This window comes from Uranotaenia lowii, chromosome 2 (assembly GCF_029784155.1).
Source record: "Uranotaenia lowii strain MFRU-FL chromosome 2, ASM2978415v1, whole genome shotgun sequence".
Lineage (NCBI taxonomy): Eukaryota > Metazoa > Arthropoda > Insecta > Diptera > Culicidae > Uranotaenia > Uranotaenia lowii.
The window spans coordinates 203,931,328-203,957,484 of record NC_073692.1 but is presented as its reverse complement, the minus strand read 5'-3'; the positions used below and the strand labels follow the sequence as shown (position 1 = coordinate 203,957,484).

The window sequence follows — 26,157 nt, the reverse complement described above, 5'->3', positions numbered from 1 at the left end:
AAGACGATTAGGCCGGTTGAGCCGAGGAATTGAACAATTTCGTGAGTCCGTCTGTGGCGGCAAGGTGAATGGCGGGAATGTGAGTTTTCGGTGAGAAAATCGGAAGTATTAATTGTAACAACATTCACCCGATATGTATCTCATAATGACAGTGGTTGTGTTGTGTTGGGTTGTTGTTATTTTTTTTCGTAAAGGAACCGGTCGCTGATTTATGCCCTAATGTGAAGTTAATGAATACATTTTTGACAGATTTTTATTTATTTGGCTTGGGAAACCACCTGAGGATAGTGTTTTGATTTTTGATGCATGGAGTGGATGGTGAAAAAACACTTCCATGAGGAAGCTTCAATTGAAATGGAAAAACAAAGATATATTTCTAAATCACATTTGAGCTGACTTGCAGTAGATCACTTATCAAAAAGGTATATAATTTATTTGTATAACAAATTGATACTTCGAAATGGATGATGGTTATTTTAAATAAATTTTTATTAACACGAAACATTGAAAAAGAAGTTCATTTAAAACATTTAGCCTAGTTTTCTCCAAATTGTTTTGAATAGATTAAATTCTGTTTAAACATTACAACACTTACATTTACATATACATGGATTTCATACCAGCAAAAATGATCATGGATTACTTAACTGTGAACTTGCAATTTCTTCGAATTTCACTAATCAAAAAAAGTTAAAGAGGTTGTACATAAGCCACTACCGCAAGGTTAACGTAGAATTACAACAGCCGGTCCTGTGTCAATAGGATATGTTTCATAATAAATTTTCATACTCGGAAAATGTTGATCGTTTTGACATGAATTATATATTCATTCATCAACTATTACGGCCAATTGAGACAGATTGTATCTCTAGACAATTGCATAGCAAAAGGCGGGAAAATATTTGAAGCTGCTTCAAAATCCAATGCAACTGAGCCAATACACCTGCAATTATGCAACTACAAACCTCAAGCATTTTATCAAACGCTTCGGAGAAAAAATTTAAAGATTCAGTATTATGCCTTTAATTCGAATCAGTAGGGGAAATGCGCACTAAGGGGTATACAAAAGGGGTCGTCATTGTACATTAGATGGAGATGAAAATTCAACAACAAATTTAACTTTAATGAAAAGCGCACATATTACAAAATTATTTAGAGAAAGAAATTTTTTTCAGGTTTTTCCAATGGAATTTTTTGCTTGAATAAATATTATATTTCAATGAATGGTGTCATACTCAAACTTCTACACATTTTAATTTCGTGCAATTTTTCTGTTCAGAAATTGGGACCGTAATCCACGGTCAATTCAATTTTTATCAAAGTTCTGATTTAAGATTTGAACCGCTGAATTATCTTTGACATGCACAATAAAAAATTTATTTCAAATTTCATCTCTATAGAAGAACGTTGTTGGAAAGTAACGAAAGGTTCATAATTTTAATCAAATGTTGTAAATTTTTTTAATATTTAAAAAATTACAGGTGGCCATACAAAAAAAATTAAAATGAAATATTTTTTTTTTCAAAAGTTACTCATGCCTTTGTAAAGTAGCCTGAAGCATTTAGATGGCAGATGTGGAAAATTGCTGAATCTGGACGATGCTGCTGATGTGGTTTGGTGGGCTTTTGGCCTTTTCGGTTCCTTCGAGTTTGATTTTCTCTAAGGAACCGAATGTTTCAAGGTAATGTTTATGTTCTGGCAACCCTATGCCGGGCCACTGCTGCACCAGTTCAACATGATGGTGGTGAAGCATAATGAATGCTCCGGGTTTCAGTGAAAATGGTTTACTCAGCCGAGCATAGTTTTCCTCTCCGTCCTGATGAAGAACTTCAAACAGCACAATCCTAGCAAGCGGCCTTCTCTCAACGGCATTGCACACATTTTTGGTCGCAACAACCGACCGACCGGGAGAAAGGCCAAAAACCAAATGAAACCGAGTCGGGGCAATCCTTGCTCTTTTACGCATCTAGTGCAGTTTGAGTCGACGATCGGGGTTTTTTCGCTCGGGTCAACTCGGGTGTTTTGCGCACCAATTTGTATTAGAGTTTTATTAGTATTGGTGTACCAACACATAGCCGACCCGGAAAAGATGTCCGTGAAACAGGCGTTTTTCGTGACGCGAGATCCGTTCGTGAATTTCAATTTGCCCCCCCCCCCCCCCCCTATAGTGTTCCCGTAAGACGTAATTCTACGTCAAAAAAATTTGTGATACTTAATCAACACTCTGTGTCTAGAACAAATTAAGTTGGTGAATTTATACAAAAATTAATTATAGATTTGCTAATCCATACTAGTCTTTGTGTTTTTTCATCCGTTCAAGTTCTAGGAGTGAGAATATGACACTTCAAACTAAACCAGCTATATCTCTCTTGGTTTTCCATTTTTCACGGTGCTTATGGAAATACTTCACCAGAATCATTATTAAATTGTCTATTTTGTGAATGCAGTTATCGAAAAAATATTAGCAGAAATACATCAATTCTTAAGGCCTTTAAGGTCTTTTGTGAATTTTAATTATTCTTGTGTGTAAAAGATGATGAGAGAAAATATGTCTATATAAGGCCCCAACTACGCGGTTGTGATTTTTGGTGTTGTACGGAATACTTATTCCTTCACTTCTGGGCTTCCGATCGGTGGTCAATTTTTCTTCGAACCGATGGAACGATGCGAAAGATCCTTGTTTTCGTGATGAATGCCTTATATTTTATCACGCACGAGCTGTTCTTTCGACTCCATTTCCGCGAGTTTTGATCACAAAATTTTTAAACTTGCAGGATGTAAACAATGCACTATGAACAAAATCCACCCATATTTTCATTTAATTCTACCAAACGGTTAAAAAGTTAGAGCAATTTCATAGCGTGGCAATATGATCGTTGACACCATTTATTTTCGTCACTTGATAAGTTTTTTTTTACATTTCTGTAAAAATGATAAGGAGTTTTATTTTTTGCTGCAAAATGAAAACTATAGGAATTACAAAACTGTTCATCTAAAATTTATTTGGGAAAATACGAATTTCTATAGAAAAGAGGGTGCTCAGTTCGGCCTGGGTCCTTATTATGCCCTTATCTCCCCTAGATGTGTATTTTCAACGTTGGTATTCTTTTACTTACTTATGTACGATGTGAAAATTTTTAAGCGTTTGATAGCGGATCCAAAGTGTTCAAGTGGATCATGTTTTTTCAAATTTTGATTCTTCAACTTTGATTGACCCATTTTTTTCTCATCTACAAACAATTTTGCTTGGGAATTTGAGTTCTTATATATGAATAAATATCATTCAAAACAAACATAAAGAAATACTTTGGATTTTGTAAAAAAAAAATCATCATCATTTTATGAAAAAAAATACAGTTTTGTCTGTTGATTCTGAATTATTGAACCCGGTTAAAGTTTGCTTGCGCTTTCAAATTTTCTGCAAAAATGTATCAGAAAATATTTAAAAGTTGCCGTACGCCGTAAATTCTTTCAGAAAATAAAAAAAAATCCCATGGCATTGATTCAGAAAAAAAAATCGAAAAAACATAACGGGGTTGATAAAAAAACTTAAACACTTATTTCAGTCAAAAAGATATCCATACTCATATGAAACAAAACTAATTAGGTGGAAATTTTTTGAATAAATAAAATCATTCAAAAATGTATTAATGATAACCATACAACTTACGATGCTTTAAAAAATGAATTGAAGCATTCATCGTACACAACTATATTTCTTCAAATATTTCTTACAAATAGAAACACACCGTTCATAAGTCTATTGAAATGAGAAGAACTTACACTGTCAGTTAAAATTAAAACTTCCATAGCTTTTACTCTGATTAACCCTTCATGTCATGATTTTTTAGTTTTCCTTAAATATGATTTTTAACAGATGGAAATGATGAATACATCAAGAAAAAATTTTTAAATAAAATACGATTTTTCACTTTTTCCATTCATTAATTGTTGCAAATTTGTAGCTTTTTGAAACGAAGGGTTAAGCCCGTTCGAAGGGCCCGTCAATGGGGGTTTTCAAATTTAGCTAGAAAAAATAATAAATACATCAAAAATGCTCAATAAATCCTGTTAGTCATTAAATTCTTTTAAAAAGATATTCCTTATTCTGAACTAGCAATTTGGTTGAATGTAAATAAATACAGCAGTCTAGTACGAATTTTTATTTAATATTTCCGAAGCACCAGATAACGAACGCAAATTTTTATTTTGAATAAAACCAGACTTGAAATCTTCGGACACTACAATCAGTGCACAGAAATAGAATACCAAAAATTGTAACACAAGATTATAAAAAAAAATAAATCCGAATCCTTACATGAATTTCAGATTAGTTATGAAATTTACCATGATTAAAAGTTGTGCAGCAAAATGATAACACTTGTTAATTTTAATCATCTTAATTTACATCAAAAAAAAATTTAAATTAAAATATGAAAAAAATTAAGATGATTAGATACCAATTGTTAATTTAAATCATCTTAATTAACATTTACATTTTTTTTTTTTAAACTTAAAGGTTAATTTAGAAATTCAGCTGTAGCATACGGAATTTGGAAAAATATTAAATCATGATTTGAAATGTGAATTCTTGAGAAAAAAAACCATTTTGTACTTGAGAGAAAACAGATATTTTTATTTTGAATTTTATTTTACTTAAAAAATAAAAATTTACTTCAAGAATGCCAGTGTTCAAGGTCACAGATATATAAACATATTTATGATTAAAATTCTTTCTATAAAAATTGATTTTTGAATTTCATAATAACTTTATAAGTTTATTAATAAGACATCATGTTAAATTAACTATTGAATTCTTATAGTGATAAAGAACAGGTTGGGAATAGGGTGATTTTTTCAATGATCATTAATAAACTGATAAAAAACCATGTTTTTTATGAATATTGAAATAACAAAACACTTGAAAAGCATTCAAGCTTTACATTTACTACTTGTTATCATTTTCGGAACTTTTCATAATGAAAGATTTAAAAAATATGATTCAAAATAATAAAAATAAGGGAAACGATTATAAACTTTCTAGAGCTTACTAAATAGTTTCAAATTTCAGGCTCTGAGTATTTTTTACCTTCAGTTGATATAATGGGTCGTAACTTGGACAAGAAGCTGTGACAAACATATATAAAATATTTCCAATACATAAAAAACTTTGACTATAATATGCGGTTAGTTTATTTAAAAAAATTTATATATCTTTGCTATAAAATTTGGTAAATTTATTTGAACAAACAAAAACAATTAAAAGAATGAAAATGAAATAAAAATCAATAAAACTTCCATACAATTATATAAACTGATTTAAAGAATTTAATTGGTATCTCTAGAAAACAGCATTTTGCTACCTATGATAATTTGCTAGATTTTGGCGTCCAAAACTTGAAACTTTATACAGATTTAGTCTATCGTCTCTTGTTTTGGTGATATAGAGTTTATAAGTTTTAAAATGAATCAGTGTTGAGAGTTAATCAACAAATGAACATAAAAAAAGATTCTTAACTTGTTAACTATACTTCATTTTTTAAGGAAAAATATGTTGATAATGATGTTCATTAAAACCAATTAAAAAATTATAGTTTTTGAAATTTTTAAAGATAACATAACACAAGTATTTCTGACATTACTGAAGAGAGTTCTTTTGAAAAAAGTTTCAATTGATTTAACCTATTTTTTTTATAAAAAAATACTGACAACTCAATTGGGGTTGTAACTTTTTTTTAACCGTTCGGATCAAAATCCCCGGAAAATTTCGATTCATTAATTCCCTTTTTTTTAACTTGCTTCATTCTACAGAATGGGGAAAAGTAACAAAAACGAATATTTTCCTATCTTCCACAGAAGACAAAATTCCAGCGGTCTTAGGAAAAGTTAAAAATGTATTGAAACCCTTTTTTTATTTTTCGTGAAATTTGGAAATTTCATCATAAAAGTACAAAATTTTCTTGAATGATTTTTAACTATTTTTAAAATTAAAGCTGATTGTAAACAAATCTAATTGCATATTTGGATCCAGGGCACCCAGTTCAATGCAAATTGACTCTAAAGTTCTTCACAACTCCAAAACTGTCTATTGCGTGGCCTTGTGTAAATTTTCTAAACCATTTTGAATGTGGAATTGATTATTGAGAAAAATAAACTTTAGGCTTATAATGGTTTCTTGAAGAATATTTTATATTAGCAGAATATTTGTTATGCAAATTTTCAACTTGCTTGGTTACACTTTTTTTTATTTGTGTTAATATCTTAGTTTCAATACAAAAGGTTTATTGAATTGCAAACCGAAATTTACAATAAAAAATAAGTATCAATTTGGAAACGTCATTTATTGACAATAAATTTTAAATACCTTTTGGCATCAAGTTATTCCCCATAACTACAGCAAATTTATTTCTTAAACTGAAAATTAACGGAAACGGAAACGGAAAATTAATTTTCCTTAGAGATCTTTCCAACCCAGAGTATTCATTCGGGTCTATACTATTAAAAATATTTTTACAACATTTATCATCATTTTCATGCATTTTTAAATTTTTGTTTAAGACCAGAAATGAAATTGAGCGGGCAGCAGTTATTTGCATCTTCCCCTTAAGTTTGATGCATTTGATGTCATACTTTTACATTAACTAAAGGCGTTCATTCTAACTGGAAAAATTAAGGGTGGTTCATACGATTTCTGAGATCCGAAAATTATTTCATAACTGTAATAAGATAGATGCCTACATCATTCTACAGTACTGCAAAACATGATCATTCATGAAAATTTGTCGAAGACATCAAACATTTATCTCTTGAACTGAAAGTTTTATGTAAACCTGTTTTCAAAAAAGTATGTCTTATAAAAATCAGTTTTTTTCTTGATATCTTTTCATGGTGATATTTTATCAAAATCACCTATTTAGCAACATTTGAATAAATAGAATGCGCATCTTTTGTTGAAAACGGATCACCAAAATTGTTTTTTTTTTTTATTTATGAGGCAATATGTGTTGTGAGACAATCGGACTTTCGGATCACTGATATCTTACTTGGTTTGAAGTTGGTTTCAGATTGAATTTATTTCTCAAACGTACTTAGGTGGTAACTTAAAGTTAAACCGAAACGAGTAAAGCGGAATTCAGGAAGACGACGCGCTATCTGCTTGGAAAACATGTTTGTAAACATGTGGTAGCAGTTATTTGTTTATGACCGAGTTCTTCTCTGGGTCATGTTTGGTTTTTTACGGAATGGCTTAAAAAGTTCTTCTCTGGGTCATGTTTGGGTTTTACGGAATGGCTTGAAGGAATGCTGGTAATGCATAATTTATTGCTCGGTTCAGGAAGGGTAACATTTAAAATGATTGTTATGTTTATGATTACTGTAAAGGAAAGCAAAAAGGTTTACTTGCTAAGACTGTGAGGTTTTGCAGTTGAATAGGTTTTTACTGCTGCGTGTGGGGTCTTGCAGTTTATGATAATTTTGGGAATTTAAGGATTCCGAGATGTGTGTATAAAGATGATGGTTTGAAATGATAGGATGAAGGAAGGAATGGTTTGGAGGATGCCACAGTTGAAAAATGACTCTTTCAGAGATTCAATTACTCCAAATGGAGCAAGTCGATAATTTTATCTTTGATTGCATTTGAAAGTTCATGCTACATTTTATACAATATCGAAAAAACTGGAGATATGTTTTTTGATTAATGCGTTTAATAGTTGAATGAAATTTACTAAAAATTGTCAAAATCTCAATGAAAATAGTGAGAATTTGAACATTTGCCCTTCAAGAACTGGGAAACTAGTGAACCGATTGGTGTGAAATTCGGCATGGTGAAGTTTTTAAAGTAGAAAATAATGGAGTTTTGAGTTCGTCGCACTCAAGGGAGGGAGGGCTCCCATACAGAATAATAATCGAATAATACAATAAAAAGCGGTAAAATTCAATCTATTGTTAAGTGAATCTCATCTGAAATGTTGTAAAATTGCTTACATTTACATGTTGAGATAATTTAAGAACCAAAAAGCTGCTCCCGTCAAAGAAAAGGGGAGTCCCCATCCAGTATAAAGGAAACACGAAACAATCCTTATCAGGAAAACACACAAGGTGATTTGAATCGAATAACAAACAAACAATATGCGATTATTTAAAACATATAAGAGTCCCTCTCACTTAATAAAATGTGAGAGGTGCTACACAAGCATTATTTTTTGTTTAAATTGATAAATAATAACCCTGAGTAATTTCCTGATAAGGTTTTTCTCGTGGTTTTTTTTTCTATTCGACTTGGACTCCCCTTTTCTTTTAAGGGAGGGGCTTTTATGTACTAAAATTTGTGCTGTGTATCATTCTCAGATGAACATCTGTGAATTATGTTCAATCAAAATCGTAAGTTTTTAAAATACGTCCCCGAATGTTTATAATGGTAAGCTGAATTTGTATAAGGAAGTTGTTAGTAGTAAATAGGGAGCTTATTTGCATCTATGGATAAAATCTTAGGATTTGCTCAAGAGTCTGGTGTATTTAGATTATTTGATTTGACCATAGAATATTCACAAATATTTTTTAAATGCTAGAATAAATTCAGCTAAATCTACCAAATTCTTGAGCAAATTCAAAAAATTTAATTGCACGAAAGCTTGTATGCCATACTCTTCTATTTTTTTGGTGGTTTATACACCAAGAACATGTGATAGGGTAAGTGAGCCTAATTTCGCTATATTATGTCAGAGGTTTTTAGCTTTGGTATTAGTAGGCCGAATCTTTAATTCTTAGATATACAATTTTTTGGTAACTAAGTTCCAAATTTTTTTCTGAACTCTGTTATGGTTTGATATAATCATTTCAAGCTTTAATTTACGAAAAATATCATGTTTTATAAAGTGTGTCGATGTTCCTAATGTGACACTAATTGTTCCTAATGTTAACATATGGGTGTGCCTAATGTTAACATATGAGGAAAAATGTATCCGCGTACCCAATATTACACTATTTGTTCCTGATTTTGCTTATGGTTCGATTTTTTTTTAATACTTTAATGAGAAAAATCTCAAAACTAACCTTTTTATAATTTTTATAACGTTTTTGGAATATGAATAGGGAAATAAGGACTATAAAAACCTACACAATATTCCTTAAAGCTTGTTTTGAAGAAAGTAGTAAATGTTGAGCTCATTACCAACTTTAATCAAACTTTACTTTTTCCAATGGATGCATTTATTATATTTCAAAAAGTAGAAAATTCATTGTAATGGATACAAATGAGATACAGTCCAACAGAACGTAATGCAACAGCTTGGTTAGATGCAACATTTGTGTACCACAAAACTTATTTAACTTTTATTTTAGTATTATGCAATAAAATTTACATTTAATGATAACAAAACGATGATGCCATAGTTTCTCACATCGTGAGATGATTTTTTTTAAGTTTTATGATTCTCATTCAAAAATCGATTTTTTTCCATTTTTTGATGCCGTAAAAAACTTTACACAGTATGACGGATTGGCTTAATGATATCACCTACAAACTTTATATTGATTTTATTATCCAATACCAACACTGTTGGTTTGTAAATATTTTTCGGACTATAATTTAATTTTTTTAAATAAATATTTTTAAAATTCCGTTACCAGTCTGGGCTTAAATGCATCGAAACGCAAATCAAAGATTCACAGTTTAAATCTGGAAACAAGATGCTGGAATATGGTTTTAAATATTTTTGTAGTAATTTTTTATCCCTAAATGTATACAGCACCTTTATGCTTATTTAAAAAAAAATCTTTGACCGAAAAATTATCAAATTTAATTCGAACAAAATCAAAAATAACTGCCAATCGAGCTTTAAACGTAACGAAATCACAAATATAGCAAAAACTATAACTTTTCACACTTTTCATTTGATTTTTCATTGAAAACAAAGGTTTTCGCAACTAACCCCTTTTTCTTAGTAGGTTGAAAATCGCATGTTTTGTTAATTTAAAAATAACTGGTGAAATCAATTATTTTTCTGACTACGTTAATTTAATTTCCCATTGACCTTAAAACTTTTGATGTACAAGCAGTATGATTGTCTGTGGACATTAGGTTTATAGAAGCCATTGAAGTTGAAAAGTGTTGCATGATGCTCCATGTGATGGTGTACAACGTATTTTATAAAGATTTTTTTAATATTTCCTTTCGATTCTGCTCTCGTTGAGAAGCTCTCTGTAACTTGATGGTTTCCTTTTCTGTAGCGTAGGGTGCGTTTTTTACAACCTAGCGAAAATATTTTTCCAACATTTTTAGCTTTGAGGTACACTGAAGTAAAAAAATATCATGTTTAATTGACTCAAAACAGTTTATTTTAACAGATCGTTGAAAATTTAGTTAAAACTCAATTTAATCAATAAAATTTATTTCAAATACATTCTATGACTTTGATATAGTTTGGTAAATTTTGACTATGTTCATAATTAGGAACACATTGAAAACAGTGTTCCTAGTTGTGGACATAAGCTTTTTTCAGTATTTACACGAAAAAAACATGGTTCTAACATACTGATTACAAAAACCATGATAAAAAATAATCCGACGAAAAATTTCAAAAAAATCGGTTGACAAATTCAGCTTTAATCTTCTATTTCTAAATAGGTGTTTTTTAAGAAATTTGCTAACAATTCCATTCAATTTGGACATACTTTGAAACAATCCGGATTTTACGAAAAATCCTGTGAGTTAGAAAAATAATTTGTTGATAAAATGAAAGTTCACATGATCCGTAACATTATCATTTTTTTTATAATTGTGCTAAGTGAAAAATAACGTCAAAAACAGTCAAAATCGAACGGTATGTTAACATTAGGTACACATGCCATATTAGGAACACCTACCCTATATACTTTATTTTTAAAGCAAATAATTCATGCAGTTCTAAATTTTTGGAAGAATAAGATTGAGTGAAAACGAGTACTTAAATAGTTTTAGTATCGGTTAAGGTTTCCGCAGCAGAAGAGAAATTTGGTTCAAACCGACAAAGAATCACAAAAGTCAAGATATTTTAATTGAAAAATAAAAAACAAACAAACCATATGTTATTCTAAGCTGCACTACATGATATTCTTTGCATCATAATCTATTTTTCATAAAGAAAACTTGAAATGAATAATAAACACATTTAAAATGGTGTATTTTCATTTTTCTAACAATTGCTCTGGGTTTGTGCAATGCGGCTCCTCAAAACAAAATTATTTCGAGTAACGGATTGCACATACGGTTTGCAAAGGATTTTTCAGTATATTTGCTATTAAAATTATAAAATTTCATTGTATTCATGTGTATTAGATAAAAATATCACAAAACAGATAAAATTATTTCACTCCTGAGATGCGCGTTCGAAAAAAGTCGGCTTCTCGAATGGGTTAAACCGATTTGCCAAGAATTTTTAACAACTTTTTTACTTAATTGGGGGCGTTGAAACCTGCTATGCCCTCGGAATTTCTCTATCAGCTAAAGTTTTTGAAAATGAAGAGTTCACTTCTAAAAATAATTACCTTAAGCCTGTGTTAAATATTAAAAGTTGATCAACCTTCTCGCAAACCGTAAATCATGATGACTCCTGCGAAAATGGTTCAAAAGCTATCATTTTATTTATTTTTTCTCGTTTAGTAAAATATGGAACATGCTTATCAGTTACCAATGATTCCAAAAATTTATTTCAAATATATTTACGTCAAGTATTCGAAAAACGTTTAACATATGCTAAAACTAATATCAACACACAAAAAAACATATTAATGAGATTCAACCCGGAACCAAAGCAAACCTGTAATCATTAGGGTGAACTAGTTAACTGTAAAGTAAACTAAGCCCCTACACCAAAGACCAACAAAACTAAAGCTGCTTCGTATTAAGCATCAGCAAAACTTTGAAGCGAAAAAAAACTTACAATTTTTCCCATGAATGCAGTCAATTTTCATCTTTCTCTAGCACCTAACTCTAGTATCAACCATTCAGTGGGCGGCCTTCTTTAGGTTAAGCCAACACACAGTTTCAATAACCAACCCAGCTCCAATTTTCCTTTCGTTTCTCAGAGCGAACTGCATTTTGTTTCCGTTTGAGGTTGGGCAATTAGATATGCAATTTTGCTTCGGAAAAGCTACTAAGTTGAAGCAAACCTTATTTGATTGTGGCATTTTTTCAATAATTTCGAAAAAAAATTTTTTGATTGAGAACCAACGATGAAAAATCGATTTGATTCCCTGATTTTCCACATGTCGGTTTCAACGTTATCTTATATTTTTCCTCATTGGATGAAAAAAAAATTAATAGGCTACGGAAAACGTTTCACCGAAAACTCATCAAAAACTTTACTTGATTTACAGAGGGTCACGTCCAATGTTGCTGGAATTCGTTCTGGTACTTTCTCCCACAATCCAAAACGCCTAGCTGAAGAATATAATGGTAAGCTTTTTGTTTGGTCGTGTGAACCAATTTTATGCTAACTCGTCAGATGATCCGACTTCTCTAAGCCGTAGTCTTGCACCTGTTTATCTCTGACTTTATAGAGCCTTTCATTCATTCCTAACCACAGAAGATGGAAAAAAAACTGAAAGAAAAGGGGTTAAGTATTATGAAATTTTCAACCCATTGCTCCGTTGCCCGTAGTCTAGTTTACTTGATAAGAAAAATGTGCGACATTGTCGTATGATGTCATAAGAAAAACAAAACTGTTTTTTTTTAACTCGTAAAGTTGTTGCGTCTGCGTCTTAGTAGGCCACAAATAAGTTACGTTTGACGCTTTTTTTATTGTTGTTTTTTGTTTCTACTATAAGCTTAAGTGAGTGAGTAACGATGGCGAATTAACTTTGTTTTTCTTTTCCTGTCTTCTATTTCCAGGTAAGGCGACAATTCCTGTTTTGGACGAAGAATAATGGTGCAAAAACAGATCGTGAGTAGCAGGTTAACAGGTTCAAATTAGGTGAAATGAGGTAACTCTTGTGGATTGAATCGTATAAATGTCCTAAAATAAGTGCAGTGAAGTAACTTGGAAATCCCTTAAAAGGAACATTTGAAACAACATGTGAAAAAATAAAAACGCATCATTGCAAAAACATGTCAACAAATCCGGAAATTCAGCAATTCGTAAGATTTATTTATGCTAATTGAGTGGATAATTTTATGCGACACGAGAAAGCGATGCGGTTTGATTTTGAACTGCACAACCTTATCTTCATACATATTTACTTACACAATATCGACCAGTTTATTTTGGACCATAAACAAACGAGACTGCCAATAAAAAGACCCTTACCCTCTGGGCGCGCTATTGAGATGTGAAAGTGAATTCTTTTGTTCCAACAACCAAAGGATGACTGATTGACAATTGAACTGTTTGTTTTTGGAGTGTCACATTGAAGGTTTCTTTGTGCTGTGGTTCCATTTGTTTTGTTTCGAGCGTGAGATATTCATAGCCAACTGGAAGAAGTGATTCTAAATTCGCATATCAGAAAAGACGAAATCGATGATGAATTTAAAAAAAAAATCAACATATCTAAACAGTCCAGTTTGAGGGAAACACGCTTTTAACAAAAAAAAACGTCAAACGGGGTATCATACAAAAGCAGTGTAAATGCAAAATTTGTATATCATAACACTTATTCAAAGTTGTAATTGTAATAAATATCTATATATGGTCGGGATTCGACCAGACCGAACAGAACGCGAATTTGAAAAAAAAAAAGGAGTTGTCTGTTGCAGCGTTCCAAAGAAAATCAGACAATTTTTCCTATTTATCAGATTTTATCAAAAAAATTCAATGTTGCAGGCAGTGGAAATGGCAAAAACGAGTTGCACCAAAGTGAACTGAGAGCCACCTTAGAGATGAAAAGCATGTTTTGGGCATGAACACTGATTTTGTACGAAATAATCTTATGTGTGTTGTTTTTTTCGATTCTAAACAGTTCTTTGGCTCGTCAAGAACTAATGTCTGAGAAATTCAATGATAAAAAACGTTCCCTTGGCTAAAAATTTCATGTTACGGACTGTTAGCATTTGTTAAAATCTCGTTCAGCCAGACTGAACCGATCCCTTGAACTTTGTTTTCGAATTTACTCAAGGGAATGTTAGGATTTTTAACATTTAAACGATAAAAGCAGCTTTATTTTATTGCTTACTGTCGTTCAAAACGCAACCGGTAAGTACAAATCACATATATTCCGCATTTCAAAAGTGCGAAATTCGTATGGCTCGGTCCACTCTGGCTCAACGAAAAATACATTTTTTAAGAATCAGTCATACTCGGTGGGTGCTGCTCGTAAAGTGCCTATAAGTAGGCTCCTACGTTTAGATCAAATTACCCAGTCAAAATTCAGTTTTCTGCTTATTGGGTAATCAGAAATCGACCAGTATAGCCTCAACGGCTTTATAAGAGTCTAAATGGGATGGTAAAATAATTAAATGAGATATCTAATGAAATGGTATCCATTTGGTAGGGCTGTGAACTTTGAACTCGATTTTCTCGAAATCAAATTTATGATGTTCAGTTCGGTCTGGTCGAATCCCGACCATATATAAAAAGTAATTTCTGTATGTTTGTTTGTTTGTCCTCTTTAGGCTCAGCCGCCTTAAGACCTAGCATGGATGCTCATTAGGACCAGAAATGATGAAAAATGTTCTCAGATTTTCGGATGACCCCTTTTGAAGGGGGTCGTCCATACAAGTCAAATATTATTTGCGATATTGACGTTTTTTTTTCGTCGCATGGGGATGAAAATTTGCACATGAGGGATTTGAAAGATGGCCAATTGATTTCAGGTATTGATTTTTGGGCAGGGGTCGGCAAAAGGGGTCATCCATACCAACTGTTTGATGTTTTTTCGATACTGACGTTCTAATACATCGGATTGAGATAAAATTGGCACATAAGAGTTTTGAGTGACGAGCAATCAATTCCATGTATAAAATGTGGAGTCAGGGGTCAGTCAAGGGGTCGTCCATATGAACTGTTCGCTGTTTTTGAGATATTGACGTTATTGTGCATCTGATTCAGATGAAAATTTGCACTCGAGAGTTTTGAGGGACGTGCAATCGAATTAAAAGGGCCGGCAAAAGGGGTCGTCCATATTACTTTTCTAAATTTTTGTGAAATTGACTTTATTATACATCGGATTGAGATGAAAACTTGTTCATAGGAGTTATTAAGGACGAACAATTGATTCCAATTATCTAATCTTGGTCAGGAGTCAGTCAAAAGAGTCCTCCCTTTTAAATATTCACTCTATTTGGGATAATGACGTTATCATACAGTGAGCGAAATAAGAATAGCACCACTATGTGTTTTGCTTGTTAAAATATAAATGATTGAAAATTACGAAAATTTTCTTCCACAGTTCGTTCTGAATTGCTTAACGGATAAATCAAGCATAAGTTTACTTTTTTTGGACGTAGCAATTGGCGTTGAGGACCAAAAAGGTGGAAAAGGGGTGCGAAATAAGAATAGAACCACTTGAGTGTTTAAACAAAAACAAGCTTATTTTCAAAAATATACTGTGTAAAAGTGAATAATAATGCTTTTACGAATTATTTGAATAAATAACTGCATTTTAAGGAGTTTTCCCGAATTCCAAAGGCTTTCATAGGTTTTAATTAGGGGGTTTTAAGAGATGCTCTTCTAGCGTTAAGGTATTTGATATTTAAGCTGTAATTGTTTACCAAACTACTGATTTTCTTCATAAAAATGACGTGAAATGATGAAACAAACATTCGGGATTAATTTTGAATGAGAAAAAAATAGGTTGGAGCTCAAAAACTTTGATTTTGTTCAGTAAACCACACTTTATTCCAGTTTCAAGTCATAGATGGCAGCACTATCTTGCAGTTAAAACCAAATTTAGTCTAAATAGTGATTTTCCAGGTTTATTTACTCATATTCATCATTTTGAGGTATTTTCTCATCACAGTTTTGTGGAAGTTCACGCTGCAGAAAGCTTTTCCGGATTTGCAAAAGAATCACCTCCACAAAAATGTACAACCGCCAAAATTCCTGCTCATCTCAATTTCCGATTCAATTGCAAATCATACCAATAATACTGCTAGCCGTCTGGTCCATCGAGCTCCATCGCAAAGTATAACTTTATTCTGATAATCGGTCCAGAAAATTCACTTTTAGTAACCTTGATGCAATTCTATTTTTTTTTGGATTTAGTGATCTTAGAATTTCCAAAGCGTGCACACGGTACATGTATTTATTTCTTGATCAAAATCATCCAGCACTTCCTAATTAATCCCGGATATTCGAAAATGGGCATGAATTTGGTTCAATGGCAAGATAGTGCTGCCATCTATGACTTAAATCTAGATAAATAGTGTTTGACTATTAAAAAACATTTTTTTTCTGAATTCCACCCTACTTTTTGGATTCAAACTCAGCCTCAAATCTATGTTTCATCATTTTGCATCATACTTATGAATGTTAATGAAGAAAATTAGTAGTTTGGTAAGCAATTACAGCTCAAATATCAAATTCCTTAACGCTAGAGGAGCGTCTCTTAAAACCCCCTAATTAAAACCTATGAAAACCTTTGGAACTCTGGAAAACTCCTTAAAATGCAGTTGTTTGTTCAAATAATTCATAGAAGCGTTATTATTCACTTTTACACAGTAAATTTTAAAAAATAAGCTTTTTTTGTTAAAAAACTCAAGTGGTTCTATTCTTATTTCGCACCCGTTTTTCACATTTTTGGTCCTCAACGCCAATTTCTACGTCCAAAAAAAGTAAACTTATGCCTGATTTATCCGTTAAGCAATTCAGAACAAACTGTGGAAGGAAGTTTTCGTAATTTTCAATTATTCATATTTTAACAAGCGAATAACATAGTGGTGCTATTCTTATTTCGCTCACTGTACATCGGATTTGGATAAAAATTTGCTCATGCACATTGCAATTTTTTCCGAGGGTCGACAAAAAGGGTCTCCATATTAATTGTTCACTGTTTTTGCGATATTGCCATGATTATGCATCAGATTGAGATGAGACTTTGTACCTACATGGGAATTTCGAGGGTCGAGTAATTTATTTTGGGTTTTAGATCGGGGCGGAAAGAGGTGACGTCCAAAATATTTTTTTTACAGTTTTTTGCGATATTGATGATATGAATTGCTTTGAAAATTTGCGCACGGGAATTTTGAGGATAGGCAATCGATTTCAGATATCAAAGATTGATATGATTGTAGAATAGGCCACCGAAAGCGGTTTCATTTTTGGCAATTAATAGGCGATGGAATCGCTGCCGAATTTGGGTGATGATTTTCCACTAGAGCAAGTGGGAAGCAGCTAAAATTTCACTCAACTTTTGACAGATCTTACGAGTTTTTCTTAAGGAGAGAAAAAAGAATAACTTTTCGCTTCCATCGCCTATTGCGTTATTATGCAACGAACGAGTCGAAATTTATACATGAAGGCTGGGACGGTTAATTGATTCCTGCTGTCAAATGAATAGCAGACGACAGAAAAAGTGATCGTCCAACATTTTTGCAATTATTGCTTATCAATGGATTCGGAAATGCACGAGAAAAATGCTTTACAACCGACATTCATACAAACTTTTCATGACAAGTTGAAATCGAAACGGAGTTCGTATGGGATTAGCTAGTAATGTAATAAAGTTATAATTTAATGATATCACTTGATGATATCACCTTAAAACTTAATATTGCTTTCATAATCCTATATCAATATAGTTAGTTTTAAAAATATTTTCAATATTTTTATTGCATCAAAATGCAAATCACAGATTTACCTTTTAAATCTCGTTATCATATGCTGGAATATGATTGTTCTGCATCATGCTTTAGTTAATTCCAAAATATCATCCATCCAAACATTAATTTTTTGAACTTGCTTCAGATAGAATTGGAACAAAAACAATTGTCTGTATTTCAATTATTTATTATTGAATTGTTTTGAAGCGATTTTTCATACTTTTAAGAAATAATACGGATTAAATTGATCGTCACGATTTCGAAGGAATTCTCGATTTGTCCTGTAACACGGGTCATTAGTCGGCGCACACCGTCTTCATCCATCGTTTCAGCTATGTTATTCCACCAGGTCTTCATCTAATTGATGTCTTGGCAACTGGATGGACCCCACTTTCTGCATACCATTCTTGAAAGACTTTCTTTAATAACAGCTTGCCGAATCTGTCCAAAACATTACGGAATGGTCGTGGGATCGAATGAACGGCAAAATCATTTTGGAAACATTCCTTTTGGTATAGTTTTAACTTTATTGTCTTATTTGTAATGCAAATTTTGTTTTTTTTTGCCACATCTATAAACGCCCTACAAAATTATAAATTTTCGTGCAAAGTTGTCGCCAAAAACAAATTTTAATAATTTTAACAAAATTGAACATCATCCCGAGCCGTTGCCAAGAAAAACTTTGAACCTGGGATTTGCTCGATGTCAGCCTTGACATAGGTTTCATCGTCCATCAGAAGACACACGTCGAACTTGGTCGAACATCTGGTCGTATAGCTTCCGAGCACGGATTTTGGCCACACTACTATGTTTTATGGTCCAATTTGGTTACGACTTGATTGGAATTATTGGAATTCCTCTCAATCGTCTTCAAAATCTTACCACGCAGTTTCCAGTCGACAGTTCCACTCCGACGATTGGCTTGAGGCTTCTAAATCGTCGTAAATGTTTCCTTATACCTAGATGCAGACCACAATGAATTTTTTAATTTACTGTGCACATTTTTTTCCTTCTTTCGGCTTCCATGTTAAATGTTTACAAAGTACAGTCGATTTGCGAATTATAAAAACCCGATTTAATACACTTAACAGTGGATTTGAGCCTTTCTTTCAGATTCAAAACATATTTGTTTTGCGTGTTTTAATCCATAACGGTAGAATGTTTACAAAAATCATTTTTGTAAATGATTTTCGTTAAATGAAGCTATCAAACGGAATAAACTATAGGGGATAAAAAAGTATTTTTGAAAAATTACACGATTTTTTGTTACAATCGATAAAAACGATTTTTTGTTTTTTGTTGACACAAAAAAAAATCCTAAAATAAACCGGAAATAATATTAAAGAATACATTTTAAAAAAAGATGGCCAGCCATGTGTTCATCGTTTATTTCTGAGAAACCTCTGAAGTGCATGAAACGGGGATATGGAAAAATAGTTGAGTGGAATCATATGTGTTTTTCATATACTCTCAATCATTATATACCTTTTAGTCATTTTTGTGTCAGTTTTTTTAATAGAAGCATATTGTCAAGTTGGTCAATTTTGTAAATTGTGGCAGTTATCATTCTTTGAGAGTTTGTATAGTTTTTGTCATATTTTTTATTGTTATCCAATTTGTCAGATTTATCAATATTGCCAATTTATGTAATATTGAAAATTTGGTCAGTTTAGTAAGTTCTGTTATTTTTGTCAATTATTTTCATTTTTTCATTCTTGCGATTTTGTTCAGTTTTGTCAAATTAAGAAAATTTAACGGATTTTGTCATTTTTATGAGCTTTGCCAGTTTCATCATGTTTATCATTATTTTCACTTTCGTCATTTGTTATTCTGATATTTTTTAACATTTTGACATTGCTGTCATGTAAATAGCCCTATTTACCGCTGGTAGTGTTCATGATATTATGCAGGTTGTTTCACCAACACTTTTCAGTTTTGGGTCAATTAACCTCAAAAACGACCATGTTCGTTGACTGGCTGCCCGTTTTTTGTACCGAGAGTTTTTGAGGTTAATTGTCCCGTCTCATCTGTACACGCTCAGTCAGTGTGCGTACGAAATTTCAAAAACAACTATATATTCGTTTTTGTTATTATAAGACTTTTTCTCATTATAATCATTCTTGTGAATTTGGTTATTTCAGTCATCTCAGTTCATTTTCGTGATGTTTTTTTAATTTTTTTTGACCGATTTGTTATTTGTGCCGTTTTAGTTATTACATTTTGGTTTGCTTTTTTAAGGTTTTCGATGAAAAATTGTTATGTGCATATGGAATAAGCTGATATTTTTAACGAAAAAAATCTTATCATATATGTATCTCGAAGAACTGCATTTTATCTGGGGGAGGAAGACTGAATAAAATAAGAAAAAAATCTTTCAAACGTCAAATTTCTCTTATCAATCTACCGTCCAGTGCGAAGGTTCAAAATCTTACTTTCATATTTAGTTAATTTCAGTAAAACTGTTTTGGTGCTGAAAAGCACTTGTTTTGCATGAAACAATGATTTAATTAGGTTTTGTTTTGCTCTGGCGAATTCTGCAGATCAGACGTATTGAGTTTCTCAAATTTCGTTGAAGTTTTTGAAGCTGCTAAATAAAAATTGTTTGATAACTGGTTTTTCTAAAAATAGCTTAAATAACAGATTTAGATTTAGGGTAGTTCCCATTGATCGAACAAAATTTTTATATAGTTTAAAGTTTACGATTACAAATCTTTTCAACAATTGTTGGCTTTTTGCCGAACAGTAAAAAAAAAACGATACAGAAAACGATACAGCGAATTTCAGTCTTCCTTCCCCAGCATTTTATAAGCATTTTTATAAGAAGGCCAACCAAAAATTGTTTTACCTTGTCATTTACCTATATTTGCTCAAGTCTGCTGCTGGCGTTGAGCAGGATAAGTGAATGAGAAGGTACTACATTGCTTTAAACCTCAATTGACACAGCCGTGTAAAGCAGCGTCAAAAGTATTCATGAATTTTCGAACGATATGTATAGGATTTCGAAAATAAAAAATGATTTATGGAACATTGAATGCTTTTACTGCCCAAAAAACTAATCAGGCAATTTCATTTAAGTTAATTGCTAGGCAATTAGTCAAATTTATGTTCAAAAGCTTAAAGCATTCGGATTACAGGACAGTTTTTTTCGGAAATCGATAGTATTGCAGCATAATAATGGAATTTCGGAAAACTTTTCTTCAAATAATTGTTCAGAAAACTTTTAATCAAAGTTGTTACAATTGGTTATGAATGTTGGTTTATTCAAGATATCACACAAATTGAAAATGGAATTTTTATAACGTTTTTTTGGTTGGCCTACCAATGCATATGCAAAGAACGGAATAGTATACCTAGCATCCAATTATTCTGTATGTTGAGGGAAGCGCAAGAGGAACAACAACAACAACTGAACAATTGTAATGCACGTACACTGAAAAAACTTTTCACATGAACGCTACGTGAAAATGTACAAAGATTTTTGCCATCATTAGAAATCTACGTGAATTTCATGTAGCAAACAGAAAAGGCGCAGCAAGTTGACTTTACGTAATTTTCATATGAATTGCAAGAGAATCCCACTTGAGGCGAACTAGGGATGGATTTGCTCTGCTACATGCGATTCACCTAGATTTTAATAAAAATTAACGTGTTGTGTTTTCTTTTGCATAATTAAAGAAAAGGTTTTTTTTTAAACGGAAATTTATTTAGCAGTATAAATAAAAACACATAACTTTTCATTTACACTTGCACTATTTATAAAAATTTCACTTAACTTTGACTCTTTAACTTTAACTTTAATTTAACCTTACGACGCCGTCAAGTGTATTCTGTGCGCCTCCGTTGCAGTTGCTTGATCGACCAACAGCTCAAATTCCACATCCTGTTGAAATGGAAAAAGATATAAATAACATTCCAACAAAAACATATTTACTACTTACGAAACAAAACAGCTGGTAGATCACCAAAAAAGATTCTATTTGTCAGCTGATAATACTTAAATCCACGCCATATTGAGAACTGTGTTCCTTCACATAGATTTTACATGAATTAGCCATTCAGAGTTATGTGAACATCACATAGAATCCATCAGATTCGATTTGCGGACCGTTTGATTTCCACGTAAATCGAATGTATCTTTGTTTTGACAGCACTCAACCATGTGAATTTCACGTAAGAATCAAGTGATTTTTTATAAGCTCCTAGGTTCGTTACGTAAATCAAGCGAAAATTCACGTAATTAGTGGCTACGTGAAAATCCAGGTGAATTTAACGTTCCTTTCTCGGCTGAGTGTACAAGTATAACTATGCCAACGAATGGCGCGCAACGTAAGTTAGATTTTTGAAAAGGGTACAATGAAAATTAAGTTTTTTGAGACTAATATCGTTGAATTCGCCCTTATCAAAAGTGTTAATGTTTTGATTAATGATGATGCCCAAATGCTCTGGTTTTTGGAAAATTATCAATATTTGCTAAAGGCAATCAATGTTAATGATTTTTTTCAGACAATCTGTTTCGTTAATATTCAGTTTTTGAAATTTACGATAAATTTCGATTCAAGTGTGAAAGAGAATGCTTAACAAAACTGTAGATCTTGAGTCGGGTATCATATAATAACCGTACAATTTATCATGGACAATTTTGTCATTATTGTCGTAATTGTATACTTTGGTCAATTTTGGTGAATTTTTCTCAATTTTTGCCATATTTGCGAAATTTGTCAGGTTTGTCATTTTTAGTAAAATTTATCAAGTTTGTAATTTTTAAGAATATCATCAATTGTAATTTTTGACAATTTTACCAATTTTGCCATTTTTCTAATTATGGCCTGTTATGACATTTTTGTCAATTAGGTCAGTTTCGTTAATTTGTTTAATTTTTATATTTTTCACTGTTTTTAATCCAGTCAATTTAGCTTATTTTGATAATTTCAACAATTGTATGAATAATATTGTTTTTATCTATTCAGTTTTGTCAATTTTGTAATGTTATCATTTTGTCAATCCATTTATTTAGTCATTTTTGTCTTTTCTATCATTTTTTGTGGAAATTGTCAATTTCTACAAAAATATCATTTAATTTTCCAAACTTAGAAAATTGAACATTTTGCAATTGAGAGAGTCATGCTTGGGTCATGCTTGAACATTATCAAAAAAAATCATTTTATTAGTTTTGTCGGTTTCATCAATTCTGTAAATTTTGTTATTGTTGTCATTTTTTTCAATTTTGTCGTTTATGTTATTTTTCAGCGATATTGAACATTTCCTGTCATATTACACCATGACCAAATTAAATTTTCAGAGTTTCTTAGAACAATTTATGTCCAAACCCAGAAGTCTGGAATTGTCTGGAAGAAATGTCAAAAGTCTGGAAACCTGAAAAAATGTCTGGCAAAAGTCCAAAAATCTGGAAGATTCAGACAAAATCTTTAAGGTTGACATCACTGCCCTCCACCCCGGCTGGGACTGAGTGCATGGCCTGAGTTTTGCACAAGCAGCACCGTACACCATGCCACAGATGGTTGCTTGTGCAAAAAATTTCGATCCTGATCGATTTCACTCAAACCATTTGCGTGCTCATTCAAGCAGTGTAATGTATTCACAGCGCCAGAATTTCATCTCATTTTCCAGAAAGTGGTGAAGTCTATGGGCGATGGGCGCTTACAATCCCGGTATACGATTTCTCATGTGTTAAACAGAGAAAGCAGTAGCCACTTCGATTAGCTGTCATTCTAATGGAAATTTATTTAAGAGTTAAGAGCAAGCTTAATTCTTGTCAGCAAGCCCAAGCCCAACGACCCGCTTCACGATGCGTGACATTGCATTATAAGGTTCATGTTTCAGCTCAGCGTTTTGCCGAACCGAATCAAAAATTTTGGGTAAAAGATATCATTATTGATCAACACGGACGGAATCTTATTTCCCTTTCAAAAGACTAAATGAAGGGTTGTCATCAACGGGTCTATCTTAGCTACTAGGCTCTAATATCGTAGACTACGATAGCGATTGTAAGTCTTATCCGCTATCAACGCTATATTCTTATGCACAGAATGATCTGAGAAAGGGCAAACGACATAGCGTCGCGGCGTCGCAGATGATGCACACCATCTCATCTTCTCTCAAGCCGTTCGGACTCAGGAAGCTTTTGCCTGAGCATGAATCTCGTTCGTGGAAACAAATTTAAACGAACCAAACAAATGCTACTCGTTCTTCTTGAGCTTTGAGCTTACGGGCTAGTTTTTTCTTTCCTTTTCTCTTCCCCTCTACACACCTCATCATGCTTGAGATTTCGTTCGTGTCGAAAATCCTATGCAGTGCAATAGGCGATGGAAGCGCTGCCGAATTTGGGTGATGGTTTTGCATTAGTGCAAGCGGGATGCAGCTAAAATTTCACCCAACTTTTGACAGATACGGGTTTTTCTTAAGGAGGGAAAGAATAACTTTTCGATTCCATCGCCCAATGGCTGTTGTAACCAAAACAAAAATTGGTAATTTATTTTGAAATGGGCGAATGCGCCAAATATAAACTAATGGAGTTATCAGCTGGCTTAAAAATTTCGTTCGGAAATTTACATTTTGATTATACAAAGTTATCTGGTGGATAAAAAGTTTCCGAGAATTAAAAAAAAAAACAGAATCATATTTATGATAGAAACAGTAATGTTGGTACATTTGCATTATTCAAAATTCGATACCGAGTTGATTAAATGACAAAATGATTTGACAGAAATGAATACGGTAAAAATTACCAAAAGAACAAAGGCTAAGAAATAACGCAAATCACAAAAATGACAGAATTGACAAAAATTATACAACTGACAAAATTGTCTGAATTGACCAAATTGACACGATTGACCGAAATGACAAAATTGCGTGATTGTCAAAATTTAAAAAAAAATAAATCATTGACATAATCTAATAAAAACACATTAACAATAACAGATAACAAACATAACAAAACTTGGCAGCTATTATAAAATTGTCAAAAATTACAAAATTGACCAAATTTACGATACTGCAAAAGTTGACAATAATGAAAAAAAAAAATTAAAAAATCTAAAAAAATTACATGATAGACAAAAAATATCATAAATAATAAAATCAAACAAATAGACATTAGTATCCAAATTGGCAAAATTGACAGATTTGATAAAACTGATAAAACTAATAAAATTGAAGAATTTTCAAATGCCAATTATGACATTTTTGTTTAATTTTTGAATTTTTTCAATTTTAAAAATTTCGTCTTTTTGGTCAATTTTGTTAATTTTATAAATTTGTTGCATTTCGTTAATTTGATCAATTTAGTCAGTTGTCATTTGTGTCAATCTTTTCATTTTGTTATTTTTGGCATTTTGTAAATTTTGTAATTTTTGTCAGTTTTTATCAGTTTTCTTATGTTTTTCAGTTTTTTCTATGGGGCCAATTTTGTCAATTAAGTCATTTTTGCCAATATTGTCATTGTTGTGATTTTTGTCTTTTTCATCAATTTTATCAATTTTGTCGTTTTTGTCATTTGTGTAATTTTTGTCAATATTGTCAATTTTATAAAATTTGTCATACCATTTTATTTTCTAAACTGAGAACGAAAATGGCAACGAATGAAAAAAACTATCTCAATGTCAACTTTTATAACCATTTTATAATTTTTACATGAGAACTACCATCATGATTGCAGTTTTTCCAAAAATTCATTCAAAAGCAACAATATTAAATTATAAATTAAGTAACCATATAAAATGGTTAATGAAAATGAGCGTGTGAAGAAATTGATATGGTGTGCTTCGTTCTCCCACACGCGCCCCTTCGTCGTTTTGTCCTTCGAAGAGCAACCTGAATATTATGTTGGCCGAATCTCGAAGCAACAATCACTTTCGTACCATGCAGTGTGGGCATGTCGTACCCCTTGTTGAAGACTATTTTTATGTATAAAAATAATTCGGAACTTCGGTTCCGAAATTTTTGAGATGGTTCGGTTACAAACTGAACCACTAAATTGAAAAGAATAAATAATTACCCGGGAAAATTTGAAATGTCGTCTTCCTCCCACACGGTTTGTGTCACGATGACATCAAACCTGAGTGGGAGTGAAGCCTGTCTGTTCTCCCTTCCACACATCGACAGATCCATATAAGATAGCATGCGCGTATCTATGACGTCACGTATAATTTGACGTCATAGATACGATAATCTTGATTTTAGTGATTGCTGGTTGCGGGTTAGTGGCTAGCAAGCCAAATTGACACGTTTTTTGGAGTGATGATTTGATGATAATTACTATGAAAATTTATTTTTCAAACTATTTTGTTTTTTTTTCTTTCTTTTATAGGATGAAGAAGAAAAAAAATCAAATTTTTTAAGCTAAAAATCATTTTTATTGTACTGCGAAGTTTCGCAAAAACGTGCAAAAAAAGTTTACAAAAAATCAC

The 26,157-nt window shown here is 32.0% G+C and overlaps 1 protein-coding gene across 4 annotated transcripts in view; it reads left to right on the top strand.

Annotated features, from left to right (window-relative positions):
- The window catches only part of LOC129743835 (AP2-associated protein kinase 1), a 346,270-nt gene that overhangs the window by 230,640 nt on the left and 89,473 nt on the right, over positions 1-26,157 (top strand). The window lies entirely within an intron of this gene.